The sequence below is a fragment of the Lepidothrix coronata genome, unplaced genomic scaffold (assembly GCF_001604755.1).
Source record: "Lepidothrix coronata isolate B3197 unplaced genomic scaffold, Lepidothrix_coronata-1.0 Scaffold8, whole genome shotgun sequence".
NCBI lineage: Eukaryota > Metazoa > Chordata > Aves > Passeriformes > Pipridae > Lepidothrix > Lepidothrix coronata.
In genome coordinates, this window is record NW_016690188.1 from 10,119,112 (window position 1) to 10,146,556 (window position 27,445).

The window sequence follows — 27,445 nt, forward strand, 5'->3', positions numbered from 1 at the left end:
TGGAGATTAAAAAAAATGAAGTGTGAATCAGTTCAGTAGGATCTTTGGGGCTGTAGCTCAGTGATACTGGTGCCCACAGCTGTCTGAGATAAGATGTTCAGCTCCTGCAGGATAAGCTCTGCATGCCAATGTTTCCTGGTCAGTCTATCATAGGCAGGAATGTGAGAACTTCTCTTCAGACTTGGTGAAGATCCATGAGAAACAGATGCATGAGATCCAGAAAGATCCATGAGAACATGGAGGGAGGCACTAAACTCAGTGAATGGTATCAGTCTGGTAAAACCAGAGCAGGCTTCTGGTTAGATATTCTGCTCACAGTTCAGCCCAGTGGCACTCAACATGTGCAGTCGTAACTTGTGCTTCAAACAGGCATTTGCATTGTTATAAGAGTGCCACTTACCTTCAAAGTGCCTTGCAAACATTATTAGCTCACAAGATCTTTGAGGTACAAGAAGCTTGTTTTTACAGACTGAGTTTGGTTTTCTTTGCATGCTTCAGGGGTGGGGAGATCCCTTTAGCCCTGATGCAATGAAGGTGGGACCATTTTGTGTTATTTGCAATTATTTTCCATTTGTTTTATTTGGATAAAACTTATTTTACTGGAAAATTTAGGTCTCATCACTGCTAAGTCATGAGTCCATGTTTCATGTCCTTCATGTTGTGTGAGGTAAAATCCCTTTTCGTGTCAGTCAAAGAATAGGATGTCCTATCTCTTAAATCTTGTTTTGGGGTTCTGTTATTCCTTTCTGGTGCCCAAAGTTGCCCTGCTAGATTGTGCTAACCTCACCAAGGAAGGATGCAGACAACCATGATGTGCTTGAGCAACAGACAGAGATATCCTCCCAAGAGGAGTGGCTTTTAGTCACTGGGTAGGACCTGGCCATGACCTCTTGGGTTGCTTATTGAAATGGTATCAATTCGAGAGCTCATTAAAGGTCTGTGGGTGACAGGGCACTTACAGCACTGATGTAAGGCATGTCTCCCTCCCTGCCAGTTTCCCTAGAGAAAACAGCTTCAGAGGCAGTGCTCTGTACAGTGGAGGAGGCAGCTGGTAAACCAGGACAGGCTCCCTTGTGCTCAGGGGGTCTCAAGCAAACTGTGATGCCTCCAGCCAGAGCCCCCATCAGCCAGTGCACAGGGAAAGTGAATCCTGTGTGACTGTGGTGCCAAAAAGAGATAGTAAATCCTTCAGAAAGGGGGGAACTCTGGTTTAGAAGTAAACACAGCAAGACATTTCCTACCTTATTATGTGCATGTCATACCTTATCAGAGTTTACTTGAAAAGCAACAGGCGTCTGTTCAAAGAACCTCCCTTCCCCGTCTGTTGAATTTCCATCACTGTGGTCAGTGTACTCTGCCTTCCTGCTTATAGGAGAGGAAAAGGACAGACTTGGAATCTCTCCTCTTTTTCAATTGCTTCTCATAAATGCAGCGTTGGACCTTGTCAGGGGGGAGGAGGATAGTTCTGGGAGTACAGCAACCCATCAGAAACTCCTGTCAACTTTCCACCAAAACTAATCATGTTTCCCCATCAGCCTGTAGGAGGGCCTGGCAGACAGGTAACCAAGATGGTTCCCAGCTCAAAGGTCATAACACTAGCAAATAGGAATTTTGAAGTTAATCAGAGTATCTTGGTTTATGACTCAACCACAGACTTCAAATGCATGCAAAAATCATAAACCCCTCCCTTTGTTGCTGGCAACAATTGCTCAGCTGCTTTAGAAATGTCTCTTCTTTATCTACTGTATCTTGGATGAGAATTTTGTCTTATCACCTTGCCTGACATGGTGTGCAAGCAGAACAGCTGCCTTGTAAGGAAAGAGCTATTATTTTTACCCTTCTAAGGACATGGGGGACATTTAAGTGCATCTTTGTCTTGTGGCTGAAAACTCAAGAAAGTGATTAGGCATTGAACTGGGAGCTTAACTTCCATTGCAAAGCAATGCATACCTGTGTGTGGTACACTAACTGGCTTAATAAGATGGTTTAATTCATTTTGTAAACCTGAGTAACTTGGGCTATTGTTGATTGTGCACGGCAGTGTTAATCAAGTGTGTTAAATTGAATAATTTTGATTGAGGTTTTACATCTGTGCTATGTAAAGAGAATATTTGGGTAGCATTAATTACAGTTTAAACTCAGTTTGTTCTCACTATGTGCCATAAACTGATCAGATATGTTCCTCAATTATCAGTTGCTCCTAATGCATCACTGTAAATGAAAGGAGTTTTGCATAACTCTGAAAAGTAGTTAATTTGGTAACAGCCTGGTCACAAAATTCACATAATTTACCCTATTTTTGCATGATTCTCTGTCATGCTGAGCTGTGGACAGTATTGGAGGAGAAGTTGCTTCAGCAGGCTAATGTGCAGAATGGCCATTAGTTACTGAAGAAGGGGAGATATGAGCTAATATATATATATTATGTATATAAAGGGGCAGGTATATAGTTAAAAGTTTTTACAGTCTCCTTGTCATATCCAGGAGTATTATAGGAATCTCTCCTCCTGACCAGCAATTGAAGATCATTCTGTAGAGTCAAAAGTGGGATACTGACAACCTTGACTACGACAGGTTTATTGGACTAGCCATATAACAGCACACTGGAAATTCCTTTCAACGAGAACAACATTCTGTGGTCTAGGTTATATTGCTGACAGAATATTTGGAGCTCTTGGTCAGTTGGGAAATGATTAAAATTTTTAAAGGTATTTTTTTGTATTGGTTACTCACAAATGAAATACAGATGTTAAACTGCTTGAGCTATAAATCTGGCCTCAATCATTCCTAACATTTCAACATCATACTGTGCAAAATGGCCTCCACTTCAGTCATTTCCAAATGACTGAACTTCACATTTTTCTTCTGTTATTGTCATCAACCTCACCAGATGTCATAATCAAGGAAGAGCCACTAATGAGAAGCTGCTGGTAAATTTGGCATGTCTCAGTCACTTCTATGTGAATACCTGGAGAACAGACTGAACATCTACAACAGCCAATGTGAATCAGAAACAAAGCTAAGAATGAGAGTATGGATGTGAGCTGTTCTTTCAAACTACTCTGTATAATCAAAACAGATAGCCCTGTCAGTGTATACAAAGCAACACGTCTCATAAACAAGGTGAACCTTTCCAGTCTTGTGGTCTCACTATTACACTCTACAACCAGACTAGGAAGCATAGCTGCCTTCTGCACCTAACTGAGCATGAGGAGAAGTAACTATTTTGTAACCAACACAAGTGTGTTATTTTAAGATATTATTCATACAGCTCAGGTCCACCACTGACTGATAGAAAGTTACAAATATCTTGGTGTTCCATTAGATCTCTTTTAAGATTATATGTATCAAGATGGCAAAGAAGGATAAATTTAGGTTGTTCTCTGGCTGCAAATATTGAAGTCACTGGCTGAGTCTTTCTATAGTTAACTCTTTCTTATACAGAACAGACATTTTCCATATATTTGCATGGCTTACCACATGTGTTTACATATTTCCTTACCCAGACAGATTTTCTCACTGATTGAATCTGAGAAAACCTATGGAGAATGAGAAAAAATATGGAGAAAAAAATGTGTGCAACATATTTCTCTCTATGCATGTTTTCATCCCAGCTGCTCTTGTAATAGAGATGTCTGAGAGCGTTTTGGACATGATGAACTGTGACCTTCAGTGAACAATTGCCCATCCCCAATACACAGAGCTAAACTTTCTCAGACTAAGGATTGTCCTCACCCTCCCTCCAATGTGCAAGTTCCCTTCATGTGGATCTCCATGCCAGAAAAAGCCAAGATCCAGGTCTGAACACCCAAATATCTTGGAGAAAAACCTAATTCCAGGGCCCCTGTAGCTGCCCTTTATGATTGTACAGAGAAGTGGTTGTAAAGCTGAAACCTGTTTATAAACAACTTGTTGAATCAGAAGCTAAGCATCTGGTCTCTTTGTGCAGTTTTCCCTTTTTTTTCTGTTTTGGGAGTTCTTGCACATGGGAAGATTTGTATTGTTGATGGAGAGTGATTTTTGAGCCCTTGGCCAACGTGCATTCAATTTTGCTGTTTAATTTTGAAACAAAGGTAATGTATTTAAGTCAAGTGAGGTTATGTAGTCAGTAATCAGAAATCATGACGTGTGCCCTGAATGACCAGGCAGAGGGACTAAGCAGTAAGTTACGTACGCTGGGTAGACGTGGTAAGAACAGTTTGGGAAGCACCTGGTGCTCTGGTCCCTTGGGAAAAGCTATATTTGGCTCTATTAAATGAAAAGACAGATAAATCCTCACAATCTGCCTAGAGGAAATTTGTAAACAGAGGGGCTGGGAAAAAAACTCTATTGAAAAGTTGTTCACCAGTTCTAATGATTTAATGAATACGGTATGGATACTTCAGCAGTGGAGTGGATGATGGGATATGTGTTAGAGAAGGCTGGATTGAATCCAGACCTCTAGGATGATTTTCTGTGACAGTTTGGTTAATTATAAGAACCACATGAAAAAAAAGGCACATAAAATTCATCCTGTTCTGTTTTAAAACTTTCCCCAGAGCATAAGTCCTTCTTTAAAGGTTACCCTCTGATATGTAACACATCCCGTGTTGTTTTACTAAGCTATGACTCTGTAATAAGTGTTTGAAATTTACAGCTTCAGTTAGTCATAGACTTGAGAAGTGTTTATTTTTTCTCAGTTGTTCTTGCTATGTAATGAATGTAACTCACTGAACACTCTAACTCTAGCCCTGGACTCTGGCAGCCACCTTCTTTCCAAGAAAGCACATTGGCTGCAGCACTCTGGTAATACAAGTGAAGTCCTTCTGCCTATTACAGAGTAATAATTTGCAGATTGAGAAGGAGACTAGAACCAAAGTCACACAAGGTCATTTCTGGCTGAAATGAAAATAAAGCCCATGTTTTAAAGGCAACTTAGGAAAATTACAGCCACTTATCCATATTGGTTTACAGAAAGTGTCTGTCTGCCTATTTGGATGTGGTCGTTGCAGAATGGGGGGCTCCTTTTCCATAAGTAACTCATTTGTTTCGGTGAGTTAAAATTCCCTATTTGGATAAAGTCTGTGACTGCTGGCAGTGATTGTGATTAGTACCATGTTGCAAACAGCTTGGGGTTTCTTGCAGGCACAATGGGAGCTGCTTCCAAGAAGGATCCTGGATCTTCTTCAGGAGACTTTAGAAGCATATGTTTGTCTTTTGAGAAAAACTGAGTGTGCTTTATGGGAAAAGGAAACACCACCATTAATACAAGATGTATGTTCTGTGAATGACTAATACAGCAACTAGATTCCAATTAAAACTATGCTTCTGTTCATCAAGACTGATTATTAAATGTTTAATGCCAAGTATTTGATTTATTTAGTATTTTTGTCATGTTGTTAATGATAGCTGCATAGCACTTCTGGGAAGATTTCTTTCAAAAACAGTCTTTGTAGCATTTTGCTGTGTAGAGAAGCTCAAGCTCTGTGCCTTGGCTTCCTGTTGCCCCTAGTGAGTACCTGCTCTGAGTATGGTGGTCACAGGGTGAGTTCCCTCACTTGCCACCTCAGGCAAGAAGTGATTGCCCCTGGGTTTTTGTAGTTGCCCTGAGCAGGCTGGCAAAAGGCTGCCCCATGCTGTGGGTGGTTGTGGGTACCCAGCAGCACTGCCTACAGACAGCATAGCTCCTACTCTAATACACATTTCTCAGTTTCTGGTATCTTTGCCAGCATTTTGCTGTTTGACCTAAAGCTCTTTTGCTGGTGACTGCTTCAGACCAATGTGTGTATTTTTCTTATTTTAATAAAAGTATTATGGAGTTGATTTTATTTTTTTTTTAGATAGTTCTTCCTCTGTTCAAGGTCACTGGTTCATTTTTACTCATGTTGGCTGGGAGGTATTTTATTCTCCTTTTCATTGTTTTTCTTTGATATTCTCAGTCTGGGCTGGATTTTCTCTTTTCTGTCTGTCCCCCCACAGCATTACCTTATAGGCTGCTTCTGCAGCTCCTGAAAGGTCATGGGGCTGTCAAACAGTGTGTAGGGATAAGGGAGGAGTATTTGAATTCCTGTCTGTCTGAATTGCCCTCATGAGGGGAAGCTGGGCTCAGGGGCTTTGTTTCTAATGTATCTGCTACTCACATGTCCCATGAATGAACATTGCTCAAAGGTGACCAAATACCCTAGTCCTCAGCTGTAGCAAACAGCGTTGGTGTGGACAAGGCTCCTGAGAGTGTTTTCAGCCTTTGCTGTAGACAGGATCAAACTTGGCATTCTATGTCTAGCAATGCTTTCAAAGGAGTAAGGATGGAAATACATTCTGCCTTTTTTCACTGCAAAACACTGTGGGAGGGCTGCTCTGGACCTGCTGAGGCAGTCGTCACTGTCCTTGTTGTGATGACCCAGGAGACACCAGCTAACTGCTGAGCTTTCACAAAGCCCCATGTGAGGTGAGTCCTCTCCACAGACACTATCTGGTATCTCCCTGAACTGGCACCACGCAGGTTTACATTAAGGATAAAGCAAACCTTACATAGCTTCAGTGAAGGTCTTTTAGAAGTGCACTGAGAGGGCTGTGAGCATGGGCCTTTGAAAATGCAATGGAGGCTTCATGAAATTAATGTGTGTCCAGAACCTTTGCTCTGTACAGCCTCCAGATCTCCTCTGCCTTTGTAGTGATGTCAGGTATAAAAAATGGGCATTTTCACTGGAGTGGCTCCACTATATTTCCTATAAGAGGCTTGAAACTTCCTGCTTAGCTTTTGGCAACAGCCTCAACTGATAACTACTGGCTACACAGGCTATGACACACCTGGACTTGGGTCATGGGATCTATCAGGAATTCAGGACTCGGGGAATATTTTCACAGGCTATATTTCTGTAAATTTTTTCCCTCTGAAAATATTCTTTTTTCAGGGCTTCACTGGAACATAAAATGTGGACTTTAGGAGGTGGAGGCTGCTTCCGGCTTGGATTAAGATATAATCCAATTGGATTAAAATACAATGATTTCCTGTTCTCCCCAAATCACTTGGTAGCCACTTGGGGGTGCTGCAGAGAGGATGCACTTCCCTTGCCCAGGAGCTGAATAGGATTTCTCTTCATTCAGCAGAATGGAAAAGAAAAACAGAGAATAATGCATTAGGGACTTATATGCTGTTGTGCAAACAATTTCTTGGCATCAGAGCAAAGCCAAGCAAGCCCACCAGTGCTCATTCACAACTGGCCAGCAGCAGAAGGGTCAGGTTCATTACCTGGGGGATTCTGCTCAAGCACAGGCTCCAGTCTGGTGGGAAATGTCAAGAAAGAGTGAAGGCAACATAATCATCTCTGACTATAAAAGTTACAGTCCGTTAGAGGAGGGAACTCATAACATCCTGCAATGAGTGAATTGAGACTGGGGCTGAAGGACGGAGGAAATCAGGGGTGGAAGATTTTCTGGCTTTTGAGGTTTTATGAACCTTGCAAACTCTTTTATGGGTTCACAAAGCTAGTTGAGTCTGTGAATAATTTTTTTTTGTAATTTAAATCCTTTTCTTTCCAGGGCCATCCAGATTAACAATAAAAATAATGTCAAACAATGAATTAAATCTGTTCTGCAAAGACTAGAATATCCTACAGCTGAGCCACAGAGAAAAAACACACCGCCTTTATTCACTGAAGGGTGAATAAATGGCTGCTCATACTGGCTGTGATTTGTTTCTAGCCTCATCCTTATTTTCAGTAACTTTCACTCTTTTCTGTGTTTTTTTTTTGTTTGGTTTGTTTTGGGTTTTTTTGTTTATTTGTGGGTTTTTGTGAGGTTTTGTTTGTTTGTTTGTCTTTGTTTGGTTTTTTTTGTTTGGTTTTACTCTTGTTTCATAAGGAAACAAAGACTATGAAATAAACCCATTTGTACATGTATGAGTGCCTTTCAATCTCACCCATCCAGTGGTTTCACTGGAGCAACTAATTTCATCCAAATTTACCAGAAAGACACAGTTCTCATGTTTTGTGACAATAAGTGCCTGAAGAGGGGCGGAGAGGAGCAAGACCTTGTTGATGTTTTGAGCAAGGGGCAAAACTTCAGGGAGTTGAACTCACTAAGCATTATAAACTTAACCCTCACTGAAAAAAAAAAAAAAAAGAGGAGGGAGAGGGCTCAAGAGAAACACACCCTGCTGCAGCTTCAGGTGAAGCTTACAACTACCATTAGACTGAAATCCTTACGAGGCTGCGTCGTTAAATCGTGGACCTCTCTGGGTTTCTGCTTTGCTGAATGTCTCTGTAAAGCAGAATGTAACCTATAACATCTGAGAACAAATCAAACTGACAATCCAAGCAGCAGTGAAACTAGATCAGTCTGTTTGTTATTCCATGGCTAGTCATGAGAGAAACGTGGAGCTTGTTTCACAAATTGAAACATCCCAAATTATCAGCAGGCCTGTGACCGCTCTGCATTTTTGTTTTTTATGGGCAGTTACTGAAGCCAAACAGGACCAGACCAACTCTGTTATGTCATCTCTGCTTGGCTGGAAATGTCTCTGTGGTCTGATTGTGCTCCTAGAAATATTAGACATGTTTTTGCAATGGAGGATGCTGGATTTGGAGACAACATTTTGTGCATGGGTCTACTGCTTGTGGGTTGAACTCCCTTTGGAGTCCACTGCTCGCTGTGGACTCTGAAAGACAGGCATATGTGAAAGGAACAGTGATGTGAATGTTTTGGACTTAGCTCTGGATAATATTGTTTTCATGTTCAATTTTCCACACAATCCCTGCAAGTTCAATAGTACCTTTAGGAAGAAGGAGAAAAAAGTAAAATATGTAAATATTTTTAAAAGAGATGGAGAGTGGCTCCCTTCTGGTCAACATAAGTCTCTTTCATGAACCATCAGATATTCCAGGATAATGAGTGGTGTTCGTTCAATCTCTAAAAAGCAGCTTTGCTTGCTGACCACGCAGTGCAGCAGCTGGACTAGGGCAGTAAGTGGTGTATTTTCCCCTGCTTATCTTCAAAGATCATCCTGAGTTTTTCATCCCTTAAACTCTTGTGTTCATGGCAAATACTCTCCTGGTCATATACTGATACTACTACGAGGTAAGTACTTTCATGACCAAAAACCAGGTGCCTAAATATATGTCTAGTGAAAGTCATTTCAGAGATTTTCCACCCCAGCTTTTCTGCATTGGGGTCCAGCATCTGTCCCACTGGATTTAGGATTGCTTCCCATGTGCACTTATTAGGGAGAAATGATTGTCTTGCAAAATGCATAGAGATGGCATGTATAGACTCTGCCCTCCTGTATCCTGCTATAAAGTGGAGCATGCAGCCAGTCTCTGGGGATTCATAGCCAGGTATCTGACCAGCTTGTAAAAACCGACTTGGCTATTTATGTAGCTTCAACCTCCACTGTTGGAGGTGCCTGCCCAAGGCCATGGTGGTCTGCAGGGTCCTGCCCAGAGAAGGGCCCTGCCTGCATTAGTGGAAACATGCTTGGGAGAAAAAATAAGAATCCCTGTCTCTCTTTGGCCTTGAACAAGTTTCCTAGTTCATGACTTGATGAAAAATTCAGTGGCCCAGGAAAGACTATGTTGCAGTGTCAAGATGCTTTGTCTCATGGGTGTTAGGAATGAAGCCCTTTCCTTTTCAGTTGCTCTTTGTAGTGTTTTACACATAAAAAGCGTAAAGCCTACTGTTGAAGCATTTTATTTTACAAACCACAAGGCCTGACTTTGAGTGTTCCTGGTATCCTCCAACTATCATCCATCAGTTAGTGTAGGGCCAGGGGTGCTCTGTCCTGATGCCCTCAGAGTCATCTTTGTGTCACCCAGGGACAATGGTGCTCCAGGTTGTGATGTGTTGTGGCCATATGGCTTTTGCCATTGGACAGAGGATGAATCTTGCCCTGAAAACCATGTCAGGGAAAATAGCCTGCATTTTGGTGTGAATTGATTCCTGAATAAGCCTCCCAGACCTTGCTTAGAGGGGTGTCTCCCATGGCAATTGGTTTCCTATCTGTCTAAGTAAAGATGGAAGGTAGACAGTGTTGCAGGTATAGGTCATGACTGTGTGCTGTTCTAGACAAAACTGCAGAAATCAGCTGTCAACCAAGACCAGCAAGGGAGGGTTTTGCTGTTTTATTGCTCAGGCCATTTCGGGGGAGGGAGGAGTGAAGAAGCTGGACTTGATCCATCACAGGCTACCTGCATTCTTTCTCCAGGGCGGGTCCTTCACAGTACAATTCCCTGATGCTCTCTTATCAGCAATGGGAAGGTGTTTTATTTCTAGGTTGCTCCTGGCTGCTCATCAAGCACCTCTGAGACAGGAATTGTCACTCATGCTAAATTAAAGACTGCTTGAGTACCTACAGGGGAAGGAAAAACAAACTGTAAGGAACTGAATCCAGAACACCTGACATTCAGAGCTGACATCAGCCTTTTCCCCCTCCCCTAATCCAGTGCCACTCTTGCAGATGAAACCTGGGTTTCCAGAGCTGTCCAGAGGAGTTAGGAGTAGTTTCTACTGAGATGCCTAATGTCAGAATTCAGGATTTCTGGAATTTACTCCAACTGTCACTAGATCTTTGTATGCTCTTGGGTACATCAGTTAACTTGCATTAAGTATCCTACTCCATGCAGTAATTCCCCCTCACAGCTCAGTGATGCTGCAGGCTGTGGAGATGTGCAGTTATTCAAGCTTGGATGTGACAAACTGTGTAGGCCAGAGCAGGGTTATTCCTGCAGGCATTAAGGTATCTTCTGATATGGCAAGGCCACGGGAGCCCTGTTCCACACCCAACCTTCAAACCAAGGGGCTGTGCTAGCACAGTCGTGGTGCACAGGCTCTGCACTGCTTGCCATGTGAGGTCCCCAAAAATAACTGGGGTGAGATACTGGGGGGCTGTGGCTCACACCATTTGCAGACCTGCACAGCCTGCAGCATGGCAGGGGCTGCCTTCTCTCAAGCACGATGGTTTGAAGCAGCCCTCAATATGCATATAATTCAGGGATTTTGTTTTGTGGGAATTGTAATCTACAGCTTCCGCTTTCCTTTGGGATGAGAAAGTATGGATCTGGCAAGGAAGTGGACAATTTGGCAGCTCAGCAAGCCTTGGCTGTGAATGGAAACAGACTGCATGTTCTGCATCAAGGTTTAGGCTGGGAAGGGATGGGGTCTGTCCATGCACCAGGGGTCTGGAAGTATGGTGGGGCAGACAGGCAATAAGGTGTGGGATGCCTGAAGTACTGCAAGGACTTGGACTTCTTATATGCTGCCTGTTGTAACCCTACTAGAGCTTACATTTATCCTCTCATGGGGAGGGACTCTGAGCCGAGTTCCTTGAGCTGTTTTGTTCATGTCATTCTGTGGAGCTGGTACCTGCCAGAGTCAGGTCTGTGTGTATCATGGAAGAAGCATTTTTTCAAGGAGAAAAAAGTTAAATCTTTGGTGTGTTTTCCCACAATTTTGAATTTTAGGATAATTGGGAAAATGTAAATTTATAGCATTATGTCAACAATTATTAATATCGTTGCAGAAACCATTATTTTCTGCCAAAAAAAATATTCTCTCAAAGATATTTTACTTACCTATGTGTTTGTCAAACAATACCTGAACAACTGCCTGGGCTGAAGGAGAGGGAGAACTACATGTAGAGAAGGTATATGTGGATGGTCTGTGGAAAGAATTTATTAACATTCCTGGTGAGGGAGCTGGATGGGTCCCTGCTGAATTCCCTGTTGTCACAGAGCCTTTGTGGCAGGCAGAGGAATTCTGCCCTCTGTTCAAAAATGTCATGCCTGCAGGCATTGTCTACCCCAAGCTTTAGAGGCATTTATTTAAATACTTTCAGCTTTGAATCGCTTGTCCTTAATAATCCCCAGTGAACTTTTTTGTTAAACCAGCCCTGACTTTGACCCACATCCTTGAACCACTCGAAACACCAGCTGACATCTGTCTGCAGCGTGCAAGTAGCCTGGAAACGGGACACCCTCGTGGCTGTGGATGTCTAGCTGCTTTTTCCTCCTAGAGGCACAAGACCTCTCTGCTGATGGTGTGGGCCCTGCAGTGTGATGGAGTTTTATGAACTTTGGCTATCAGGCTTTCTATATGTTTGTTGAGCAGCTTCATGCTACAGGATGAAGTTCTGGGGACAAGAACTATCATCACAACAAACCCTCTCTGAATTCCCCCAGAACCATGCTCCATGTAAGCAGCATTGGGCTCCTGTTATGATTCAAGTCCACACTCAGCCCCAATCTGTTTTCAATTTGCTGATAATGATGTCGTTTATTTCTTGGTCCTGGTGCAATTGCAAATCAAATTGGTTCCCTGCAATTGTATTGCTTTGTCTCTTCCTTCAGTGTTACACTCCTCTGAGCAGTGTTTTGGTCTCACTTGAAAACATTGGCTTGTAGTGAAAGAGGACCAGGAGGATGATTTTTGTTTGTTTCATGACAGCTTCCCAATTCCCTGCTAATAAGTTTGATTCTGGTGTTTGCAACGTGCCAAGTCTGGATCCTGAACAGAGCCCAGGCAGCACTAGGATTGGAAGGCCCTTGGCAGGGGGACTGGAAAAGGTTGCTGGAACAATTAAGGCAAGAGCAAAGCAAAGGTAAAGGTCAGACAGATTTTGCTGCATGCATGCAGCAGTTAAATGAAATTGGGAATTGATATCCAGGGACTGGGGCTAGAGACAGCATTTGTACCCTTCCCCACCACAGCTGCAGCAGAAGAGTGCTGTGCTTTATCTTGTTACTGCTTGCAAGGGTTTGAGCCCCTCTGGAATTTGAGAGATACAGCAAATGTGTCTGGATTTCTGCCCCACAAAGGCTGGGAGAGAGGATGCATTTAGCAGTGGTATTGGGCCCACAGGACATGCCAGGGTAAAGGGAGAAACCACCATCTTCTGCTACAGGAATGCCTGAGATACCCAAATATCCAAATGGTTTGTTGCTGGGCTGTGCAGCCTTAAGAAAGGAAATTGAGTTGTCTGATTGTCATCTGGCATGGAGTAAAAACGTGGTGATTTTTCTCTAATAACAGCATGTGCTATATTTCCCCATTTTTACAGCATCTTGCAGCTCCTGCTGTCTCCAAGCTCAGACAATTTGCTGCTTGCTGCCATTCATAACCCTTTGCTAGCACTACTGGATCTAGCTCCTGCTCTTCTAGAGCAGAATCTTTGTTTCAGGTTGTTTTCCCAAAATTAATTTGCTTGGTTTTCCCCAGTTTGGGTCCTTGCTTGTTCTAGCATGCTCTGAGTGTGTTTTAAAATCTCTCTAAATCCACTGGTCTCTCCCCTACTATTGTTAACACCTTTAAATTAAATTTCATCTGTGAATTTATTTCCTATTTGCTTTCTTCCCCAAAGTATGCAGTATTTTTATGGTGACAGACTAAATATATAAAGGCAGATTCCAGGAGTGAGTCGAGACTAATGAACTTTGTAGAGCGCTTTGGAATACCTCCAGGGCTGGACAAGAAATCTGGATATCTAGTGATGGCTAATTGGCCAGAATACTCCAGGGGCAGGGGATGTTTTAGCATTTGAAGCCACTACAATTCCTGTCAGTTCATTCTTCCAGAACAGGACTGAATCCCAAAGGATTTTTCTGGAAAGAAATTTTAGCGAAGAACCCTACTATTGAACTAAAACACAGGCTTCAGAAATATAAATGTAACTTGGTAATAAAATATTGCAAAGAGATTTTCACTCTGCACATGGCACTGGGAGTCCAATGTCTCTGAGAAGCTTGGTATTCAGAAACAAACTATGGTCTTTTATGGAGGAAAAGTGTTCAAGTTAATTTGCATGTATGTTACGTATTTATCAGTTTTCATCTGCTAAACACATACTAATTTGATGTGTGCTCAGAAACAAAGGTGCAGGTAACCCCAGGATGAAATTTTGTCCCCTTTTAATGTCAGTTTAACCTCTCTAAAGCTGAAGATCAGCCACAGGTTCTGAGCTTTTCCTGGGGCTAATATTAATATGAAAAAACATACATTCATTATAATCTTTTAGTGCTGGAATGAGCTTACAGACATCTCCTTCATTCTGCTTTTAGGCAGGAGGATTATTTCTGGACAATGCTTATGGTTGTTTGCATGACTTCTTATAAAAAACCCTCCTTAGGTAACCTGCTGAAATATTTAACTATGCTGATAGTCAGAAAACTTTCTTTAAAACCCTTTTAAACCTGACTTGCCTGGAGTAAAACTGATTTTTCTTTTCTTCCTCTTAGTGAACATGGAGAGCAATTGATCATAATCTTCCTGACCTTTTAAATGTGAGAAGAATGCTATTACGTTTCTCCTCAGTCTTCTCTTTTGTAGACTAAACAAATCTACTTCCTTCATCTATCCTTCCTGGGCCCTATTTTCCATACCTCGATCCTTCCTATTGCTGTCCTTTGGACTTTTTCCAGTTCTCTACATCTCTCTTTAATTGTGGTGCTCCAAAATGAATACAGTATTCCAGAAGAGTGAAATCATTGCTCTTGTGTTATATACACATAACACTTTTGATAATACATCTTAGAAGGAAATTTGTCTTGTTTGCAATGCCATCACACCACTGACTCATTGAGTTTCTGACTTGACCATTTCATGCTGTGCAGTTGCCTGTTCAGTCAGTGCACAGTTCATCATTCTCTCCTCTGTTTCCGCACTTGAGTTTTCCTTGCAATGGTAATACTTTGTACTTAAACTTAGCAAATTTCATGTTCGTTAAGACTATCTCTCCAATTATTGAGGCCATTTTTCATTCTGATCCTGCCTTTCCAAGGTGTGGTAGCCTTTTTCAATTTGGGATCCTTTGCAGAGTTTAAAAGTGAGTTCTTTTGGCTAGTATTCAGAAAGTTAGGAGAGATGTTCATTCAGGGGGGACTAGGATAATGGTTGAGATTTATAAAGAGGAGGAAAAGTTGTAGGGTTTTTTCCCAATCCACTTGTATGTGGCCATTCAAGCAGCTTCTGGTTGTGGTGTCCTTTCATTTTTGAATTATTAAAAATGCTGGCTTTTTTTAGCTGTGTGTTGCAGTTGTACACTAGAGACTACTTGTAAAAAATGCATGAGTACTCATATCTTAATGCTAATGTCTCATAGAGCTCTGCTCTCCTTTCTTTTCTAGTTTCATTTGTAGTAGAGACGTATTGACTTTTCAAGCCCAAAATGAGATCAGTTTTCCATATTATTTCTATTTAGGGAAAAGACTTATTTTTTCAGTTGAGAAGAAGTTACTGCAAAGGCATTCCCTCAGCTGTAAGAGAAAAGACTTGTGGGCTGTGGTCTGCGATAAGAACTCCATCTAGATCTGTCACTTGGTGAGTTTTGTTTCTTTAGTCCACTGAAAGTTCATAGGGAGTATCTGCATCAGGAAAAATCTAGTTCCCTAAAATTCCCCCTTCTATGTGTTACTAGATTTTTTTCTTGTGCAGCCTCCTAATATAAATCCTCTTCTTACTCTCTCTTGATCCCATACTAATAATGCTTCTTCCTAGGCTGTGCATTTATACAGCAGATGATAATGGAGATCAAAAAAATGGTGGGTAAGTGGGAAGATACTTAATATTAACTGAAGGAAAGGGGATTTCCTTGTTCTCATCCTTATAAATTGCTTGTTGCAAGCAGAGTTTCTCCAGGAGGCTCTGCAAGCAACATGTGAGGCAGACTCCATTCCTGCAGCATATTTCCCTGGCAGCGTGCTGACAGATACTGCTCTGACCAGCAATTCTGGTAACATCCCTGTCTGTCCAGCTGTCAGAGGACTGCTTGAGTATTTTCAGAAAATCAGTTTTAATAGCCTCACCATTTCATCTGTGTAAGGTCGTTAGTCCCCAGGTAACTATTGAGACAGACTGTAATTACCTCCTGTCTGCTGCACTATAAATCCTTATTTTCACTCATGTCTGCACTGGAGCCAGTCTGCAACTTTCCCGTGATGTGGTGATCAGCTGTGGGGAACAGTCATCTCTCCAACACTTCTGAGAGAGGATGTCTTCTCTGAAAGCTACACCCTCCCACCTAGATTTTGTCTGCCTAGATATAGGAGTTGCTGGAAAAAGTCCTCTGACCAGTGTAGCGTAAGGAATAGAATAGTCCCTGGTGGCTTTTCTATCTGTGGACCCAAAACTCATTGACCTGGATCATGAGGGTCTGTATTTAGGGACTACAAAGCCTCCTGAAGCAGGCAAGCCAGAGAGGGCAGAGCTAGGAACAGCTGCCCTCAGTTCTCCCCCTGTGCAAGTACAAACAGGGTGCCTCCTTCAAATGATCTTGTGTCATGTATTTGGCTGGTGACCTTGGCTGGTTTTGTCTTCTCAAATGGCAGTGGTGTTTGGTTGTTTGCTGGACTTGGTTGATAAGTGGAGGGAAGGCAGTGCAGGATGGTGCTACCCTTGTCACTCTTGTGTCCAAGGATGTCTTGGCTCATGCACGTCTGAGAAAGCTCATGTTGCCCCAGTTGGCTCATCCTCCCTCTTCAAGGGCAGAGCAAAGCAGGCAACTCCCTCTCCCTGCCAAGGAACATCCATACTGGGATTTGTACGTGAGAAGCAATTGTTATTTGCCCTCCCTAATTGCTGCAAACCACATGCACTTGGAGGCACCTAGGGCTGGGGGAGCCTATTGTACAAGTCAAGATGAATTAGAAGGATGTCAGGATGATCTCTGTACATAATAAGGAGAAAGAAACAGGCTGGGAAACATTGGACAGATGAAAAAGGGAGCAATCAAGGAGAAAAGCTAATTCTGGGCAGGGATACTTGGCTTGGCTGTCTTCCCTGAGGTTTGTTCCATTAACATTTGGATATTCAGCAAAAGCTGTCTTTGCAGGGGTAAAGAGATAAGCAGAAATGTACTGATGTTTAGTTTAAAAGTAGCAGAGCTACAGGTTTCGAGTGCTTTCTGGCTGGTTTCCTTCTCCTCCCTCAATGAAATACTCTGGCTTTTCTGTAACAAAATATGTGAGTGAGCCTGGGACATGCCTGGGTTCCCTGTGCACATGTGGTTCTGCTCCCCTCTTCTGATTTCATCCAGATGTCTTTTTTATTATTATTGTTATTAAACTGTGCTGCTATTAATAACTTGGAAATAGGATTGCTCCTCTGAACAGCAATGGGATGCAAACCCAGAACTTCCTTTAGTTTTCATTTAATGCTGGCTTCTTTCTTCAGCTATTTACCATCCCAGTACTAAAAGATGCATTCTCAAAAATAGGATGATATGATCCTTTCTTTTGCCCCTCTGAGCTTATACCTGAAGGTTGCTATTACAGTAGCAGTTATACTGAGTGCTCTGTATTGTTATGAAAAAGTCACTGAGAGCCAAGTCCTCACAGGTGGGTTGGCTGGCTGGTGGGGCCAGGCATGTGAAATCAAGGTGATGATTTGGCTGAGCTGAGGTCAGAGTATTCACCATCTCACAAAAATGAATGTTGTCTTTAATTACCCATGGTTTGCAATGTGCATGCAGGAATTTGACTTCATTCAGCATGCAGACGTCCATTCCTGGTCCTCAGCACAAGCAGCACATATGCTTACATGTTTCTTCTCAAATATCAGTTTCACCGATTGCAAAAGACTGCTGCTGAGTTTATACTGCAAGTTTCAGGGCATGTCTGGAGGGATGCCACCTCTTTGAAAGAGAGATGAGGTGCCCTGAGAAGTTTTGCTGTAGAAAGAATGCTGCTGGATTCACTGCCTTGCCAAGAAGCCTAGATGTGGCACCTTTGTCTGAAGTCATGAGGAGAGGGAGCCTGTAAATGGCAGTTTAGCTTTGTGGGTGAGATGGCTCCTTGTCAGATCTGAGATAGGTCTGGTGTTTAGCGTTGGCTACACTACTGTTTTCAAACTTTGGAGATATTTTTAGACACTTAAACTGGTGACCCTACCATTCAGTTGTATGGAGCATCTGCAATTCCCTTTGGTTATAGGTAGGTATGCTGAAGTTTGGAGGCCTATATGACAGTGATCATCTGCTGCAAATTGATATAGAGAAACCAAATATGAGCCAAGCCTCCAGGAATTGTATTGTGTGGTGCTATGAGAAGTGGACTTGATGATCCAGCAAGTCCTTTCCAGAATGCATTCCTTTGGTTTTGAAGCTGGAAACATGAACAGGGTGATTTCTGAGGATCTTATTAGCTTTGGCTTTAAATGGTAGCACATATCTCCTGAGAACCATTCATAACATGAAAAACTTTTCTTTTTTTCTTAATGGTAAAACCTAAACACTTTGCTCAACAGTGATTTAATGAGCAGAATATTCCCAATGTCAGGGTCTGATGCTAATAGACAGATGGCTGGCAGTTTGAAAATCAGTCGACACAAAATATTTGCTACATAAAATCCAAACCATTTCAACTTGAAAAAAAATCAACTGCTTATTCCATGGTTGTAATTCCATAGATTGTAAATGAATTGGCAGTAAATACAACCTACTGACAAGATGTGTTTATACGGCATAAATCTTGAAAACACATATAGTGCATCTGATGTTAAGTGAATTATACATGTGGAAAAAAGGAGGTGGGAAGAGGGAGCCTGACAGAGGGTAGGAGCAATACAGTGATGGGAAACAGCAGAAACAACAAAAAGGGAGAAGTGAGGATGAAATTTATTGGCTTGTTTCTAAGAGACAGTTCTGCCAGATTCAGAATTAGTTAGTAGTTACACTTAGTGCTTTGCATTGTTTTAAAAAAAGTCACTAAGAGCAAAGTCCTTACAGCTGTGTTGGTTGGCTGCTGGGATCAAGTGCACAATCTAATAGTGTTAGATATTCATTGATGGCCCTCCTGTTTCTTCATTGGAGCAACCAACTCAGCCAGACTGATAACAGTAATGTCTCAGAGCCTGAGTGTTGTGGGGAAGCTGAGGAAGGTGTTTCTAAATTATGATGGTCACCCTTGGATTTGGATCATTTATATTCAAATCCTTTGTCAGGGCTAGTTTTCAGTCATTACTGGAAATCCCAAACTCCTGGTTTCTCTCCACTGTTATTTCTAGCCTTACAAGCTCTGAGATGTAAGAACTGCAAGCAGTCTATTACAAAGAATATTTATGCAGTAGAATCTTATTTGTCAGCACTTGATGAAGAAAAACTTTCCATTTCAAAAATAACAGCAATGATTAATCCTTAAGAGAAATAGGTTTCAAATGTAGTCAGTGAAAAAATTCAATGATTTTCTATTCTAGATAAGATGGAAAGAATTTGAGCTTAGTAACATCACTGGAGATCAAGAGCTGCAAAACAGTGACCTGCTGTACCTGCTAAAGGTTCAATTTAAAGTTAATCTGTGTGAAGAAAGCACGAGATCGATTTACTGAGAACCTTTCAGAAGAATCACTGAAACTGAGTAACATAGTTCAAAAGAAGGTAGGCAGTCTCTGCCCTGGGAAGCAAAATAGTTACTTCTTAGTTTAAAATTAAAACCTCTGGTTTAACAAGGGAGCTATAATTTTTTTCTGCTATAACCTAGTAATGCAGTTCAAAAGCTAAGTTTGACTCAGCTTTGTGGTCTTAAATATAGTCCTTTCAGGTTAGGAAGAGAGTCTCTGCAGGCATCACAAGCTGCTCATTCCAGCAACATCTGGTAGACACCACATGTAGTTTACAATATTGAGCAGATACGAAAGGCAGAGTTTGAAAACTTACATACTGCCTTGATCTATATATCTATTTGCATCTATTCTTTGAGCCACAAATTTTTTGACCTCTAAATGCTAACCCTCTAACCTAACTCTTAACTTTTTTTCCTTAGTTATATATAGCATGAAATATTTGACGTAAACTACAAAAATAGTCCCATTGGTAGATGTCTTGCCATTTTCAACACAGGTTGTGCAGTAATGCAGTGCATCTGTAAGGCTTCCTTGGGCTCATCTGGATTTCTGGAGTGGTAACACCGCACTGACCATGGCTGGGAACAGGCTTTTCCTAGCTGCTGTACCCTCACACATTTCCAGAATTTAGTCATACAGTCCGGAAGTAAAACATAAATTACAGCGGAGGCAGAGAGTAATTGACAGGTATGGGGGAAAGGGAGAAAGGACCTATTGTGTGAAAAGCAGACAGCTCTGCTGACCTGAAAATATATTATTCTGTGGAAGTGCAAACCAGAGTGCCTGGGAATTTGTTCTCAATTCACCATGAAAATGGTGGGCTGAGGCGACCATCCATTAGATGTGGGTGGTCCTTAATGCATGTCATAATTTACACTTAAGGCATATACAATCCCTTGAAATTCCCTTCTTAGGAGGACCATAAAAACAGTGTTGCATATGGAGCTCACTGGAGGTTTCTGCAAAGCTCCCCCATTGTCAGACATAAACACATCCTATTATTCTAGCTTAGGTCAGAGTTCAATGACTCCCCAAAGCTTATTTCAGTTCTAAGCTGATCCCACTGCAGTCCGGGTGGGCAAAATAGAAGTGTTTCCAACACAGCTACTTTCCCCTGGCTGCGCTGCTCCACAGTCGGAAGCAAACCTGACTCGTCAGGCTGCAGGTTAATGTACAGCTTATTGGTGAAATCACCCTTGCTCATCCTCAGACTGTTTTCTGAAGGATTTTGTAAGCATTACTGAAGTTTCCTCTTTGCTTTATAGGAGATCCTAGGACTATCATTAGCCTCATCTTCAAGAACAGGAATCGGAAGTTAAAAGACTTCATGCAGGGAATCCTTGTTAGCACAAGAAATAGATCACAGATGTGCCTTTGCCTGTCTGCTGCAAAGGCAGAGCCTGGCCCCTCACCGTGGTGCTTGGCCCCCTGCTTGGACCCAGATGTCAGTGCTGTGCTGGGTACTGCCCTTCTCCTGCACAGCCATTGCTGGAGTGCCTTGCTGGCAGGACTGGGTGGACCTGTCCCCCTCCGGTGGGCATCCTCCCCGATCCCTGGCAGGGCAGCAGCAAGCAGTCAGGGGGAATAGTCGTCTACTAGGTCTGCACAACATGGCAGTTCCCTAGACTGAAGCTATCCCTTGCTCCCTGTATGCCAAAGCACTTTCCAAGGCCATTTGTTTCTTGCTTGTGAGTACAGGAGGCACACAGGGCTTGGAGAACACCCCAAAGTGATTCCTCCAAGAAAGACACTGCTGCCTTTGGGGACAGCAACCCAGTGGCTGTCAGTGCCCAGGACAGAGGTCATGGATTGCAAGTGATGAAGCCCTTCCTCTGCTGAAAAGACTGAGAAGGAGCTGCAGAAGGGTGTACACTTGGACCAGAGGCCTGGGCTGTATAAGCTGGGGAGAAAGCACTACCTCCCACCCCAGGAACTTAATAGCAAAGGTTTTGCTTTGTACCTCATCTCAGCTGACAGGAGGTAGTCCTGTTTCTTTGGACTACATGGCTCTGTGGTACAAGGGATGGCTCCACAATAGCAGGTGAGAAACATTTTGGCCATAGCTGCAGTTCAGAGACTTCAAGAGCCAAATAAAGCATTGAAGGAAAAACAGAAAAAAAATATGACCTCAGAATGTAAACAGAATAAAAAGTGCTTCTTGTTAGCATCTTATAATAACTGGATCAGGTGCCTGGGGAGAAAAGCAAGATATTTGACCTAAAATTTCAATGTGTATCAGTATTTGTTTCTTCTTTTTATTCTTCCATCTCCCAGAATCAGGCAGTTTGCATCCTTAGACATGGGCTGCAAAAGACCAGAAAGGCAATTCAAATTGAGAGATGGGTGGCTGGACCTGGCCCTTAGTGGTATTTTATCTCTTACTGGAGAGAAAATAGCAGGGACAAGGAATGAACATGCACAGCCTCTTTCCCTCCCATGGCCTTCCCAGGGGAGCTTTCCCTGCTCAACTTGTGACCAACAGGCTGTTTCCCCCCTCTGAAATATTGCCCATTCCCTTCACCAGAAGTTTCCTGTGCTGACTGAAATACTAAAAAGGCCAAACGACACAGGGGAAGTTTGTTTATTTGTAGGGCTCTATATACATGCCTGTTTTAGGCCCATCCTGAAGAATAATTTCAGATATTTTGCTGGAAATCTGGGGCCAGGGGTGTTATGGCCCTGGTGAGAAGTGAGGGCTTGTGGTGATGCTTGTGACAGGAGTCAGGCTCAGCCAGTCAGCAGTGCCTCCATAATACAAACAGGCATCAGTGGGGAAGAGAAACCATTTGGGAACTGGACTGAGCCCTCAGGAATCTGCAGCTGGAGGGAGCGAACAGGGCCCAGGCCCATGGCCACCACAGGGGTCAGTGGAGGAGCACACAGAGGGCTACTTCTTCCCTTGCCCATCCAGGCTTTAGCACTCGGTTGAACCTAGAGGTCTCCAGGGAGATTTGTCTTCCTTTTGAAGATCCCAGACCCAGCCTCCAGTAGAAACTCTTTAGGAGTCTCCTTGCAGGGGGAGGCTGTTCTGGGACCTCTGCTCCCCACCATGAGGGCCCTCAGCCATGGTTCCTAAGGAGGGAAAACAAGGCAGCTGGTTGCATCCCTGGGGCCATTATTTTTAAAGGCAGAGCAGCAGCAATTAATGCTCAGTCTGGCAGCAGGGCCTCTCTCTGGAAGAGAGCACAGGCTCCTGTGAGGCACCTCCTCGCACTCTTCCCTTGCAATGAGGGGCAGTGGTTCCCCACAACACCCGCAGTGGCTGCCCAGCCGCCTCCGGTTAAGAAGTCTTTATCTAGATCTTGGGAAGCATCTGTGCTTCCTGCCACTGTGGGTTCTCAGTGTGGCTGGCAGTGTTGGCCAACAAAACACCATGCCCACCACCAGCCTCTCCAGGAGCAGGGACGTGGAGAAGGTTTGCATGTACTAAACATTGATTTGCCAAGCTGTTGGGAGCAGGGGTGGCTCAGGCAGCTGTGTTTATCTCTGTAAGCAGTTGGCACAGCAGGCTGCATCCATCCATTTCAAAGAACAGTTCTTCTCCAGATCCAGAGGAAAAACAGGTTTAAAGTGTTGCCTTTAAACAGACACATTAAATAAAAATGGTAGCAGCAGAAAACTGCTGTGTGCATCAAAATTGTGATGACTGAAGCATGAGACTTGGCAAAGATCAACATCCCACTCATGCCAAGGGCTGCAGGGGCCCTAATAAACTTACAGCTGCTTTCCTCCTGAAGCTGTAGAGAGACCGGCTTGTGTGGGGTTTAGTATAGAACCAAACTGGAATGATGGGCTTGCTGTGTTTCGTCCTATGAAGTCATGCTTCTGCTGCACCACTGTGTGGATACACACTGAGAAGAGAGGTTCACTGTGCTGCAGACAGTTCACTTGCCTCCTGAGTTTGGGGTCCCTTTGTCTATGTGCTGGCCAGACTTGGAAAGCTGAGGATATTGGTTTTGCATGTTCGTCATTAGTATGATTTCAATGTTCTTTTTTTGCTGACAGTTTCTACAGAAAATAATGTTTTATTAGAAAATACCGTGACCCTTCCCAAGTTTCTAGAGTTGGATGACATTTGAGTTTATGTGTGCTTTGCAATTAAAATCTTAAATGGTTCCTAAAAAGAAAAAGAAAAAAACCCTAATATTTGAGAGGGGGTGGATGTTTTCAAAAGAAAAATTAGCTGTTGCTTCTGAAAATTGATTTTCTGGCGAATGATTATATTACAGCCATTTTTCATTAAAAAATAATCTGCTGACCAGCTGCAGCACATTCATGTTTCAAGCAAAATGGAGAGACCTCCACGCGTCACAGTTTGGCTTGGACAGTCAGAAGGTGGGAGGGGAAACAGTAGCCCAGGGCTTTTCCCGAGCAGTGGTACAGGCAGAGCATGGAGTGGTAGGCAAATCCTGCTGGGCTGACTGCGTGTGTGGCCTCATACTGGGCACTTGCACCCACCTCTGGCACCCCAACACAACACTCCCTACCACTGGAAGGCTGTAGGGACACAAACCCCTTAGCCTACAGATACAGGACAGAGGTGCCAATCTGTTCTGCCAGGCTGAAAACAGGATGTCTGTCCCTCCACAGGGGGATCGATCTGATTAAGAAGTTAAAGAGCATTAAGCCTTGGAGATGGAAAGCATAAATGCAGCCCCTGAGCTCTCCAGTGACACTCTGGAAATCACCATGACCATGCACAAGCTTGAAATTCTGTTGTTTCCTGCAGATATATAATGGAATGTGGTACAGAGGTGACTTTTGAGGCACCATAGCACTAAAATAAATGCTGGCTGAAGGTGCAGAGGGCAGCGGCCCAGTTGTGAGAGTAGCTAAGAAATGTCTGACACCCAGATGATACCCAGGCACTAAAAAGAAGGTGCAATCCCTACAGTGTGCTGCCAGAGCTGAGCACTGCAGAATGTCCCATGATGTAGGCTGGAGGCTTGTCAGAGGCAGGGTCAGGGCTGCAGCAGTGGGGCTGGATAATTGGCAACTTTCTCTTTCGTGAAGTTCTTGCTTTATGTTTGGTTTCTTTTTCTATAGCCTTTTTTTCCTGTCTGTCTGAATGAAAGTGAGCATGTGTAGCTAAGGATCCCAAGTTAAAGGCTGCTCCTCCGAAAATCCCAGAGCTCAGTGGTTGCTTTGTCTGGTTTTTCCATACAGGATTTTTCCAGTGGGATCTTAGTCTGCATTCTGAGTATCCTGATACTTTTGGGTTTGTGATAGAGCACCAAACTTACAGAAGAAAAAAAAATACTGACCACTGGAGTTTTCCTTATTACTTACAAACCAACAACCAGCTCTGCCTCTATATACTTGTAAGCTAACTTGTGTTTGCCCAGCATGTGTTGTAATTAATTGCTACAGACTACTGAGTTTATGAAGCCAATGACTGCGCACTATTAGAGAGGCGAGTGAGGAGGCCAGTTTGTAAACTTGCTCTTTGTTTGCTATCCTTTCTTAGAAATCAGAAGGGGATTTATATCTGTTGTGGTTTTGCACAGAAAGGAAATGGGTATGTGTGGCCTGTTCTAACTGTACAGGGAGTTGAGCCAGCCTTGCACTGGTGAACGTCTTCTAAACCTTGGCAAGCAGCAGGCATGAGAGTTGGAGTTCAGGGAGATGAACCTTGGGCTTGCAACTAACAACAAACTGTGCCAAGGCTTTATCCTCATGTTCTCATCCAGATGCAGCACTCACTGTCAGTGTGTGCAAAGTGCCAGGGGATGATATTGAGAGAGCACTGCCTGTTGACAGCCTAGTACAGGAGGTACCAAGAAATTCCAGTGTTACAAGCGAGAGGTACAGTGGTAGTGGTACCAACATAACACCAAGGAGCTGTGCTGATGGGTTGCATTTTGCAAATGGGAAAATGTTCCACCACTTCTTTGTGACCTGCTTATCATACTGGTGAGTCTATCAAAGGAGAGAAATACTGAAATATGAGTGTGATAAAAGATGGGAAGCCACGCTGATGCTATTCCCCACACTAACTTGCTTTCCACAAATATTCCTGCAAGGAAAGCTCAGACCACAAAAATGCTCGTAGAAAGCTCAGAGCTTCCTATCAGCACTCCCAGGAGTTTGTATCATGGCCAGTTGTCCCTGTGCCATTTGCTGTGTTGAGAGCGAGTGGGCACAAGTAAATGGAGTTGAATCCAGCAATGTCACAGTAGGAATCAGTTTGCTTCCCATGTATCATTATGCTCCAGCAATCTCCTCAGTGTTGTCGGTGAAGTGAGCAAATATATGCCCTCTGGCTATATTCAGCAGTTGAGTGTTGGCATTGGACTACCAGCATGAAATCAGGTGTTGACCTGTAGCCCACCTCCCACTATGGAGGCACTCTGCCAGCAATCCTTACTGGGTTACATGAGGTATGGGCTTGGTGCCAGAAGTTCCCTGTCATGGCTTTAGCTAGGACGTGCTCAGCAGATTTCCCAGCCAGGAACAAAAAGTCTTATGTCCTACCCAAACTTCATCTAGGAGGGGGTGATCTCCTAGTCTGTGCTGTTGTCAGGGTTAGCCAGCACTTCTTTCCCATCAGTCTCACTGCATATCACCTGAACTGCTAGTCAGCAGCAGATTTTGCTACCTGCTCCCTTGCTAGCACTTGGTGCATTTCAAATCAGGCCAAAGTCGTGAGGTGATGGTTTTGTCAGTCAGTCAGTATATCCAAAACTCGCTTGTGGTCTCTGTGCCCTGTGCCTTCATGTGTGGGAGGAAACAACACTGCATTCTAGGAGGTGGCAGTGTCCCAGAGGACTCTGGCTTCACTTGTTGTGAGGCAGTGGCTTTTTCTTCCTGTATCTGTATAGTATTGAGCACAGAAAGGGGCCAGGCCTGAGGTTGGTGTACCTATGTGCCATCATAGTAACAGTAAACACAGAAGCATGTGATATTTGTCAGGGAAAAGCACAATAATCTATTCTGATTTTTTTTTTATTTGGCTTTATACATTGCTGGAAATTTTGTGAAAACCTAGCCAAAGGAGTTGTATAAACTGTCTTAAATGTAAACCAGATACTGTCAATTTAGGGCATTTGTAGTGGTGGTGTATACTGAGCCAGAAATGCTGAGCTGTGAGTCCAGGAGACAGCCAAAATGCAGCTAAAAGTCTTTTCTCTGTGTTTAATTTAGTACAAGTGTGACTGGATAGGTACCAAGCCGTGGTCCTGGTCACGGTCTGTGTAGGGAAACATTAGGAGAAAGTGACTGGAGATTTTTGATGAGAAATCACAGATCTTCGATCAAGCTTTATGATGAGGTAACAAAAGTGGGTGAGTTGGTACCTGGAAAACCTGCCCTCAGGGCTCATCTGTTATGTTTATCAAAGGATATGCCTGTGAAACTCTATGGAAATAGAGGGCAGTTCAATCTGCCCATGCCCAAGCAGACTGGAAACCACAGGAACAGAAATTGGGTGGCCTTATGCCTCAGCCAATAAGCCTCACTATGACCTTCAGCTTGGTACCTGTAAACCCCTGTAAACTCCTGAAGGCTGAAGCTGCAGAGATGTGCCATGCAAAGGGCCATTCTGCCTCCCCTGGGTTTTATATTTGTATTTAAATACTTGTGGATGGCTACTGTCAGAAACTGGGTTGGAGTGGTACCTTTGGGCCTGACTTATCCATCACTCTTTTTTTTTCTGGTTGGCTCAGCACATGTGGATGTGTAGGGGTTAAGCCTTTCACAAAAAGAATTTGCAGATGTAGTTCAAGCAAGTTTTAAAGGTGACCAGTTCCAGCTTTGCATGAGCTGCCAAGGGAGAGAACTGCATGCTCAAACACTTCTCTTGGAGATGTGGTCCAAGCAGATCCAGAAGACTGGAAGCCAGACAATTCAGCGTGGAAATAAGGTGCAGATTTTTTTACAGTGAAGAGAATTAACTACTGAAATAATTTACCAGAGGCTGTACTGGGTTCACTATCATATGTAGTTTTTTAAATCAAGACCAGGTGTCTCTTTAAAATACACCTTTCCCCAGCAGAAGGATGGGCTCACCCCTCCACAGGAGATGATGTTCTCCAGCCAGTGTGATGCCAAACACCAGGTTGCCTGACTGTAACATTTCCTTCTGGATTTAAAAACCTATGGATCCTGTGGACAACAAGAACTGTGTACTCCATAACATGAAACA